Raw genomic sequence first — 11,467 nt, forward strand, 5'->3', positions numbered from 1 at the left:
CTGTTTGCTTTTGGATCGGTTCTAAAGCGGTTTAATTACCTTTTGAAAATCTAATTGGTTATAAATTTTATCTAGTGGAGGCTTTTTGAGTCTAATTAATTTCATCTAATTTATTTGTGGTGTTTGCTAAGGCAAGCATCACCTGTACTATTGCTAATACTTTCAAATTAGTAATTTGAACACTCCTTACCAGAAGCATTAAACTTCAACGCATAACTCGTCTTGCACCAGGGGTGATTCTAGGAATTCAATCTTAGGGGGGCTCATCCCCCAATGACACTATTAGATGTGCACATTTAATGTATTCCACTCAGTTAGGCAATTTAAATGAAAATCTCTTTTAGGAGTGATTTCCCACTTTGAATGAATTCAAAAGACTCCAGTCATGAGTTAATGACATGCAGAGAAACATTATATATTCACTCCACTAAAGAACGACCAAGCTAAATGTGACATTTAGTGTAAAAATATTTTTTTGTGGCATTTAATATAACTTTAATCGAACCATATTATAGCGACCACAAGAAGGTTACCCCGTGTGACTCTGCCCTCCCTAGCAAACAGGCCAATTTGGTTGCTTAGGAGACCTGGCTGGAGTCACTCGGCACCACCTGGATTCAAACTCATGTAGTCAGCAACTTTACTCGCTGAGCTATCCAGGCCCTGAATATTGTCATTTTCTATAATAAACACACTTATAAATACAGTGCATCTGGAAAGTATTCACAGCGCTTTACTTTTTCCACATTTTGTTGTTACAGCCTTATTCCAAAATGGATTAAATTCATTATTTTCCTCAAAATTCTACAAACAATATCCCATAATGACAAAGTGAAAGAAGTTTTTGAAATCTTTGAAAATTTATTATTTTTTTTAAATCACATGTACATAAGTATTCACAGCCTTTGCCATGACACTCAAAATTTAGCCCAGGTGCATCCGGTTTCCACTGATCATCCTTGAGATGTTTCTACAGCTTGATTGGAGTCCACCTGTGGTAAATTCAGTTGATTGGACATGATTTGGAAAGGCACACACCTGTCTATATAAGGTCCCACAGTTAACTGCATGTCAGATAAGCAGTGATTATTCCTACTAGGAAACCAGGAAAGGACCCATCAAATCCAAAGAATTATAGACCAATAGCATTGACTTCACATATAGGAAAGATAATGGAAAGAATGATTACGGAAAGAATAGCATTTTATTTGGAAAGTAGAGTATCACCTCATCAGAGTGGTTTCGGGAGAGGGAGTGGAACTATGGACCCTATCATATGTCTGGAAACAGACATTAAGAAAGCTCAAGCTAATAAAGAATCAATGATGGCAGTTTTCTTTTACATCGAAAAAGCATTTGATATGGTTTGGAAAGAAGGATTAATGATCAAACTTGATATGATAGGAATAGCAGGTAGAATTTATAATTGGATTAAAGACTTCTTATTTGATAGATTTATTCTAGTCAGAGTTGGGAAAGCCTTATCTAGAAGCTATATGGTGGAAAATGGTACCCCTCAGGGCAGCATCATCAGTCCAATACTCTTTTCCATTATGATAAATGATGTATTTTCTCAAGTCCAAAGAGACTTTGGGCGATCATTGTTTGCAGATGATGGAGCATTGTGGAAAAGGGGAAGGAATATAAATCATATTACAGGAAAAATATAAGAGGCAATTGAGGTGGTAGAAAAATGGTCATTTGCATGGGGATTCAGGTTTTCAGCAGAGAAAACCAAAACATTAAGGTTCACTAGGAAACGAGGCATTGATATACAGATTAAGATGTATGGGCAAAATATTGAACGAGTTAAAGTTAAGTTTCTGGGTGTGTGGTTTGATGCAAAATTAACATGAAATGGACATGTTCATAAGATAGTCTCTGAGATGTCTAAGAAGATCAGAATGGGGAGCAAGTAGATCTGCAATGACAAATATTTATATAGCACTGATTAGATCAGTGTTAGATTATGGAAGTATAGCTTATGAATCAGCAGCAAAAACTTTATTAAAGAAGCTGGATATGATACAAGCTCAATCTTTGAGACTCTGTTGTGGTGCTTTTAAAATGACTCCTGTATCTGCTCTTCAGGTTGAAGTGGGTGAAATGCTGCTACAAATCAGACACAAGCAGTTAATGATTAACTATTGGGCTTCAAGGTCATTCAGAAGACCATCATCCAACAGTAAAGGTATTCCTTCCATGCTGGGAAAAGGAAAGGTCTAAACAGAAGTGCTTTGCATGGAATAGTGATGAAGAAGCTAGAGAAATGACTTTAAGTCAGAAAAGATACATTCCTGCAGTATAGCTGTCAATAACTCCACCTTGGATGTTTCCTGCAGTATTCATAGATTTTTATATTCTAGAGTTAATGAAAGCGTATTAAGACTAAGGAAATTTTGTAGATGTTGTGTAAGATAGGCTACAAACTGTATACCAAGCATTTGTCCAAGTATATACGGATGGATCTAAAGATCCTAATACTGGGAGAACAGGTTTTGGTTTCAGTATTCCATCATTAAATTCTGTTAATAGGAGAACATCAGATCCTTTGTCAGTATACACAGTAGAGTTGATTTCAATTGCAACAGCATTACAGTGGATAGAAAAGACACAAATTAAAAAGGTTGTTCTTTGTACAGATTCTTGTTCAGCTTTAAAGTCACTGCAATCATTCACATCTCACAGTAGACAGGATATAGTCAATGAGATATATGAAAATCTTTATAGATTAAAGAATATGAACATCATGACAATATTTATGTGGATACCAGCTCATAGGGGGATAAAGGGCAATGAAGTGGTTGATGGGTTAGCAAAACAGGCTTTGGAAAATGAGGAGATCGTGAATATCTCACCTAGTAAATGTGTTTAATAATAATAATTTAGCATATACTTCTAAGGAGTGGCAACAAAAATGAGATACAGGAAACACAGGACGTCAACTTTATGAAATACAAAGAGAAGTAGGAGTAGAGAGGATAGCTAAAAGAAGCACCAAAGAGGAAAATATTTTAACAAGATTACGAGTTGGGCATACCATGTTGAATAAAACTTTAAAATGAATTAATAAACATCCAACAGGATTGTGTGAGCACTGTGGAATAGAGGAGTCAGTAGAACATGTTATTTGTGTCTGCCAAAAGTATTCTAATGAATGAGAAACAATGTAAAGGGAACTTAGAAAGGTGGGAGTGGAAGAAATAAAGCTAAATAATACACTTATTCATGGATTAGAGAGTATATTTCATTCTCAAGGAAAGAGAGTTAAGCAAATTTTTTTTTTATTTATTTATTTATTTTTTCACAAAATGGGTAAACTCTGGTCCACACTCCAACACAGTAGGTGACGATAATGCACCTTAATGTTGGTGCCACCCGCCATAAAACTGAAGTAGTGCATGTCAGAGCACAAACCAAGCCATGAAGTCCAAGGAATTGACTGTAGACCTCAGAGACAGGATTGTATCAAGGCACAGATCTGGGGAAGGGTAGAGAAAAATTTCTGCAGCATTGAAGGTCCCAATGAGTACAGTGGCCTCCATCCGTAAATGGAAGTTTGGAACCACAAGGACTCTTCCTAGAGCTGGCTGCCCAGCCAAACTGAGCGATTGGGGGAGAAGGGCCTTAGTTAGGGAGGTGACCAAGAACCCGATGGTCACTCTGACAGAGCTCCAGCGTTTCTCTGTGGAGAGAGGAGAACCTTCCAGAAGAACAACCATCACTGCAGCAATCCACCAATCAGGCCTGTATGGTAGAGTGGCCAGACGGAAGACACTCCTCAGTAAAAGGCACATGACAACCCGCCTGGAGTTTGCCAAAAGGCACCTGAAGGACTCTCGGACCATGAGAAACAAAATCTGAGCTCTTTGGCTTGAATGGCAAGCGTCATGTCTGGAGAAAACCAGGCACCACTCATCACCTGGCCAATACCATCCCTACAGTGAAGCATGGTGGTGGCAGCATCATGCTACAGGGATGTTTTTCAGCGGCAGGAACTGGGAGACTAGTCAGGTTCGAGGGAAAGATGAATGCAGCAATGTACAGAGACATCCTTGATGAAAACCTGCTCCAGAGCACTCTGGACCTCAGACTGGGGTGAAGGTTCATCGTCCAACAGGACAACGACCCAAAGCACACAGCCAAGATAACAAAGGAGTGGCTACGGGACAACTCTGTGAATGTCCTTGAGTGGCCCAGTCAGACTTGAACCCGATTGAACATCTCTGGAGAGATCTGACGCCCAATAAGCACAGACGCTCCCCATCCAAACTGATGGAGCTTGAGAGTTCCTGGAAAGACAAATGGGAGAAACTGCCCAAAAATAGGTGGGCCCAGCTTGTAGCATCATACACAAAAAGACTTGAGGCTGTAATTGGTGCCAAAGGTGCTTCAACAAAGTATTGAACAAAGGCTGTGAATACTTATAAAAAAAACTAAAGAAATCACATGTATATTTGTAATAAATTTGCAAAGATTTAAACAAACTTTCACATTGTCATTATGGGGTATAGTTTGTAGAGTTGAGGAAAATAATTTAATAAATTTTGGAATAAGGCTGTAACATAACAAAATGTGGAAAAGTGAAGCGCTGTGAATACAAAAAATAAACCATTTAAAAGAACCATACAAATATTTTTATTTTAAATTGAATATTATAGAAAATCAATAATTCGCAACATCTGTAGATTTAAAGTTATATTAAACACCACAAAAAAGTATTTTTACATTAAATGTCACATTTAGCTTGGTTGTTCTTTAGTGGAGTGAATATATAATGTTTATCTGAGTGTCATTAACTCATGACTTAAGTCTTTTGAATTCATTCAAAATGGAAAATCACTCCTAAAAGAGATTTTAATTTGAGTGGCCTAACCCTGGTAAAATAAAAGGTATAAAATAAAAAGAAAAGATTAGGACAGATTTGTTCACTTTTTCGTGTAATCATTTTTGTAGATCACACTTTTACACCAGTAGGTGGCAACAAGTCTTACGTGTTTTGAGTGAGTCATTATAAAGCGCCTCATTCATGACTGAAACAAGTCTAATGATACTTTATTAAAATCAGCTAGTATCTCTGCTTGGAGACATTAGCAGTGTTTTAATATCATGAGCATTTTAGCAAATAACAAATGTCATATTGTAGACTTGTGCATGATCATAAAAGGTATAAAAAAAAATAACATTATTAGCCTAAAAGGTAATTACAAATTTAAATCACATCCTGATGTAATTTTAATGTCATTAGTCACTTTTAATCTTAATTTATCCAGCCCCTTTCTCTCCTTGTTAAATGAGATTACCGAACTAAAGCAGCGATGTCCCTACTCCTCTCCTCCAAATCGGTCAAAAGACGCTGGCTGAGGTCCAAGTTGCATACTCTTACCGTTTCTGCCATAGACAGATATGGCAGAAATAGTACGAGTAGTGTGAAATTTAGCTCGTTTGCAAATTGAGGCGTATTCATTCAGTGGGTCAAACCAATGATGCTTCTCCACAGTTTACACTCCAATGCTATTGGCGCTCACATTAGTCAGTCTTTACATGTGGGAAAAGCTACCAAAGCAGTCTCTCATATCTAGGGCCATATCTAGCTTCTTAAGTGAGACAAACAGGGTGTTTTTATAGCCAACACACCTCTCTCTAATATATATAATTAGGGCTGTCAATTTAACACGCTAATTCAGTGCAATTAATTTGACTAAAAATAACACGTTAAAAAAATTAACGCAATTAATCACACTTCCCCTGGACCATAATAAGGAAGCGTCCTAAGAAATAGCTTGTGGTACCACCTGTTTACTCCAGAGGGCAGTAAGTGAAATTTCAGCTGTATGAGCAATGCGCAGTTTATACAGTGAAGAAAACACTTCAGTAGGCAGAACAACACAAACATGCGTTACGTTCTTGCATTCAAAACACTCGAAGGAACGCAAATGCGATCTAAGGGATCTCAAGAGGTGTTTAAAGATTGAGTATTAAACTATATTTAACTTGACACAGTGACCTAAACATTTTATGTTTATGATGCATTACACCTGAGACACTACACAAGCATGTCTGACGCAGGGTGTGGCTGGACTTCCAAAATTTGGAAGTTACCCATAAATATTTAAGTCACGAATAAAATCAAAGAAATTTCCTTAAAACTTAAGTACTACCTCTAATAATTTTCTTTAGAGAGATTTAATTGTGATGTCGATATATTCTGTACATTTTGTGGTCTGCAGGCGGAAACATTTTTTCATTTATTTTGGAGTTGTCCCTACTCGACTTGTTTTTGGTCTAAATTCTGCAAGATTGTTAAAGATCATATTATTCCCAGCTTGTTATGAAAATGTTTTATTCTGTTTTTTTTTTAGCTATGACATGTCTCTTCATAAAGAATATTATTTGATTAATGTTCTGTTTTTGTTGGCAAAGTTTAGTATTCATAAAAGTATGGTGGTTATAAACCATTAGTTTTAATTCAGTGGTTCAGCAATACCTAAGAACAATTTCCAATTTGATTAACAAGAAAGCTGTAAAGTGTATTGAAATATGTAAACAATTTGATATTTTTATTCAACTTTATTTATTCTCCTTTTTGTTGTTGTTTGTTTTAATATACCTCTTGGCTCTAGATGTAAAAGTTTTGTAAGCATTAATAAAAAATTACAAAAAAAAATGTCTGACGCAGGTGTAAATTGACAGGTCCTTAAACAAGCCCTCATAATAAATCTCCAACTGATTGACAAATTCACTTGTGAAATGGATTGCTGTGAACTGTGTGCCAATGATTGACTTATGATCAATAATATGATAGTAAACAATACATTGTATTCCAAAGCTGCTTTTTGTATTGTCTTATCAATGATTAACTATTCTGCCACAAGAATGTAATGCATTTTAATTATCTGAATATTTTATATATATATAAAAATGTATATTTAAAATATAACCATGTATAATTAAATATTGATATAAATAATCATTATATATTGAATTATTGTTATATAAGGGGCTTTCTCAGCAAATATTTGTATATGCGATTAATCAGGACTCCATGTAATTAATTAATTCAATTTTAATCGATTGACAGCCCTAATATGTATGTATGCATGCATGTGTCTGTGTACACACACACACACACACAGGGGGGTCTACCTACTGACATTTGTCTATTCAAAAGTCACACCATAATCTTGAGTATGCATGTAAAGGCAAACTTTTTTATAACACACACGCACACAAACTTTTTTATAGCACACGTGCACACAAACAAAATAAAGCATACAATGAAACATCATAAAAAGCTAATTGGAAACACATTCTCAGAAAGAAATATATGGCATTTTTCAAGTGTAACTAATAAATGTTAAAGCCACACCATTCCACATGAAAACATCAAATACACAGATTCATGAATGCATGACTTCTTGATGAAAATGGAGTGAAAAGTTTGTGATCCAAGAAACCGCACCATGATAACTCCAATCAGTCTTTTTGTTTCAGATAACTCCCTTGCTCATTCCTTGGTGTGTTTTCTACAAACTCCAAAGAGAGAGCATATGAAAATAAATTAACTTAAACTTGCATATAAGTGAGAATTGGGAAAGGTTTAATTAGATCCACTCTAAGCATGTAACTCGGTTCGACCACTGGCTTTGACTGAAGCGGTCCAGATAATCTAGAAATGTATGGCTTATTTTTTTGGAATACCAGACATTCCTTACAGTATTTCCAGATGTCTTTCTAAATGCCAGGGCAATAGGCAACTTCGAGAATCCTTAAGAGAGTTTTTAACCATCCCAAATGACCACTTAGAGGGCTGTCATAGGTGAAGTGCAGTTCTTTCCGATGGCCCTTTGGTATGATTAACTGAAGCTTCTGCCTCTGCTAATTCATTCTTTTTAGTTGGTACACTATGTAATAGATATCCATTTACCATCGTGGATTGGATTCGCTTAGGGTCACATTCCTCTGCAGGAGTCACTTAGGATATCAACTCCTTTACCTCTGGGCCCTCCTGTTGGGCCTCTGCTAATTCATTCCAGTCAAGTGTCAGGTCAATGAAATTCTCATAAATTCGAGAGGCTCTGCACACTGCAAGTACTCCTGTTGAAACGGTTTCTTCACTGCTTCTGGACAATACATCAGGCACAACACTAAATTTCCCTTTGCGATACTTTATTCAAGGCTTTGATTTCGAAGTAGTCCAGCGTGTTAAACGAGGAGTACCTGGCTGTCGTGTGGGCCGTGGAAAAGTGGAGGCCTTATCTCGAGGGGCAGCAATTTTAAGTAATTACTGACCACACAGCCTTATCAAGGGTTTTCAAGATTGACACTGAATAATCCTTTTCAGCGCCTCAAAGCAATCTGGAGGCATAGGCAATCACAATTTCTCTGTCATTATCCCCATGTGTCAACACTGCTCCTAGTCCCACTTGGCTTGCATCCAGTCAACACAGGAGCTTCAGTAAGTGCCTGCTTTAAATCACTAAAAGACCTTTGACAGTCTTCGGACACAACCAAAGTAGATTTTTTTTCTTTAGTGCATTTAAAGGAGTAACTCTTTCAGCAAAGTGAGGAATGTAGCGGTGGTACCAGCCTACTAGGCTTAGGAATCTCTGCACTTCTTTGAGATTGAGGAACTGGAAAGTCTCTGACAGATTTCACTTTCTCGGGATTGGTCTTCACACCATTGTCTGACACATCATGTCCAAAAAAAACATGAGAATGTTGGAACAAATTACACTTCTTTAGGTTAAGGGTCAATTCTGCTTCCTCAAGACTACTGAAAACTTGGTAAAGGTGTACTAGATTTTCAGCTTCATTCCTGGAGTACACCACGATATAATCAATGTTTCCCATTAAAGTCTCTTAGCACGATCTCCATGAGTCTTTGAAAGGAGTCAGTGGCGTTTAAGGCCAAACGTAAGCCGTAGAAATTCATAGAGACCAGAAGAGGTAACAAATGCCATCTTAGGAATGCTGTTAGACTCCATATCCACTCTTTAATCCAAGGTACTGAACACTGAGGCTCCATGTAATGACTCTAGGATTTCCAAGATTTGGGGCATGGGATAACGGTCCAAGTAAGTCTTGGCATTGAGGCCCCGGTAGTCTACACACAACCTTGTAACACCATCCTTCTTCTGCATGAGTATCACCGGAGAAGCCCAAGGAGAAACAGATCGTCTGATAATGCCTTTGGACAGCATTTCTTGGTCGATAACCAGTTGTTTATCCCTTGAAACCCTATATGGTCTCTTCCTAACAGGTACCTCATTATGGGTAATGATAGAATGTTGGAAACTTTCTTGGTATGCCCCATGTCAGTGGTGCATACAGTCGACCATTCCTTCATCATTCTCTGTAGCAATGACTTGTATTCAGGGGCGGTATCAGCGGTTTGTAAAATTCATTGAACTAATTGGTTGGAGTCTGTTGAATCTAGAAGGAAAGGTGCTGCAAGGTAAATAAAAAAGCAGATGCGGTAAAGAAAGTGCTACATTTGAACTGAAAAGATGACTCCTATCCTCACCCCATTCTTTGAATGTAGGGTGTACACAGCTTTGGATAAATCCAATACAATGCCAGAATATATCATAAAATCCATCCCCAAGATCAACAAAAAAGTCAGATAGTCATTTTTCATCACATACAAGATAATGGCGTATCGTTGTCCATATGCTTCATACTCCCAGTCTGATCCTCCCAATGCAGTTTGCACTTGTCCATTTGCTAAACAGAATGTCTGTCCGTTATTGGCTTCCACTTCTCTTTTGACTCCAAATGGATTCCTGGATCAGAGAGAAAGTGCTTCTTGTATCCAACATGGAATGAAGATACCAACCTCTTAGGAGTACATGCAAAAAAATTATCTTCATCTGATATATATTGGTCGGAGGTAATGTTGGTCAAAGTAATGTTGGTTGAATGGCATTGGCAGGGACCATGGGTGCCTGAGTGGGTTCACCACGTATGTGCTTACTCTTGTTCCTTTATGTCTCTGCATTAATACTACTCCAGTACTTCCTTGACTCTTCAAAATCTTTCTCCATTTGGGTTCCATTCCTCACCAGCTCTCCCACATCTTTCACCATCCCTCAAAAGTAAACTGGCGAGCCTTGGATTACAATTTAGAAGAATAATTTGTATGATCTCCTTTTCTGGCATATCGTTTCTATATCTGAGACACAGAGCTCGATACTGAAAAATCACAGATATTCTCATGTGATCTAGGTTTCCTTTCTCTCAGACATCTTACTGCCTCAGCCTCGTAGTCCTCAGCTAGAAATTACTTCAGAAAATCTCTTTAAAGTTTCCCCAAGAGTTCACGTTTCTTCTCTCCGCCATCCACCAAGCTTTGGCAGTACCTTTCAGTACAGAAGAGAGAGTAACAAACAACTCTGCATCGCATAGATGATGTAATGTTAAATATTTTTCACACTTCTCAATATACGCGATTGGGTCGTCTGCTTCATCTACCCTGAAACATGAAAACTCAAGGTTTACAGGAGATCGATGGGAAATACATGAAGTGTTGGATGAAAGTGGAGGGTGACTTCGTCGTAACTGATAAGTTTGGTTAATAGCTTGAGAACCTATAGTGTTGGAATATGAACATGGTAGATGGGGCATAGGAGAATAGGCTGGAGGCATGCAAGCAGTGATTTTCCTGTCAATTTGAACATCTCATTGCTTAAGACAATCCACAATGGCCTTTCCCCATTTCTTGGATCCCTAATTCCAGTTCCTTCTTAACACATTCACATGGTCTTCCTATCTGATAATATAACTTTTTTTCTGCTGCTCTACAACTGGCTTCCAACTGATCACTGGTAATGCGGTCACTCACTTTCGGCATACAATTTCCCAGTGGTTGTTCCAATGTGGTGAGATTGTTGGTGAAACTTTCCACAAAATTCTTTGGAAGCATTCCATCATCCACTCCCATCTCTAGAGGTGGTGGTGGAAAAAAGTAATCCACTTCTTCTGTTTCACTATTACCATCATCCATTTCATGCTCTCCATCAGAATTTACATACAGTAAAGTATTGGCAGTGACATACATTTTGTGTTTCGCAAAGTTTGCTGCTTCAGTATTTGTAGATAATGTTTTTTACATGTTTCTATGGTACACTGGAAAACCATGATAAGTCTTCCATAAGTTTTAAAGGCTTTTATTGGCAAAACACTCAATTTATGCAAAGAGTCAATATTTACAGTGTTGACCCTTGTTCTTCATAACCTCAGCAATTCGCTCTGGCATGCTGGATATCAGCTTCTGGGCCAAATCCTGACTTATGGCGATCCATTCTTTACTTATTAGTGCTCAGATTTTATCACAATTTGTGGGCTTCTTTTTGTCCACTCGCCTTTTGAGTACGGACTACAGGTTCTTTATGGGATTAAGATCCGGTGAGTTGCCTGGCCACGGATCCAAAATTTCAAATGTAAAGTTCTCAGAGCCACTTCATTA

This window comes from Xyrauchen texanus, chromosome 16, assembly GCF_025860055.1.
Source record: "Xyrauchen texanus isolate HMW12.3.18 chromosome 16, RBS_HiC_50CHRs, whole genome shotgun sequence".
NCBI lineage: Eukaryota > Metazoa > Chordata > Actinopteri > Cypriniformes > Catostomidae > Xyrauchen > Xyrauchen texanus.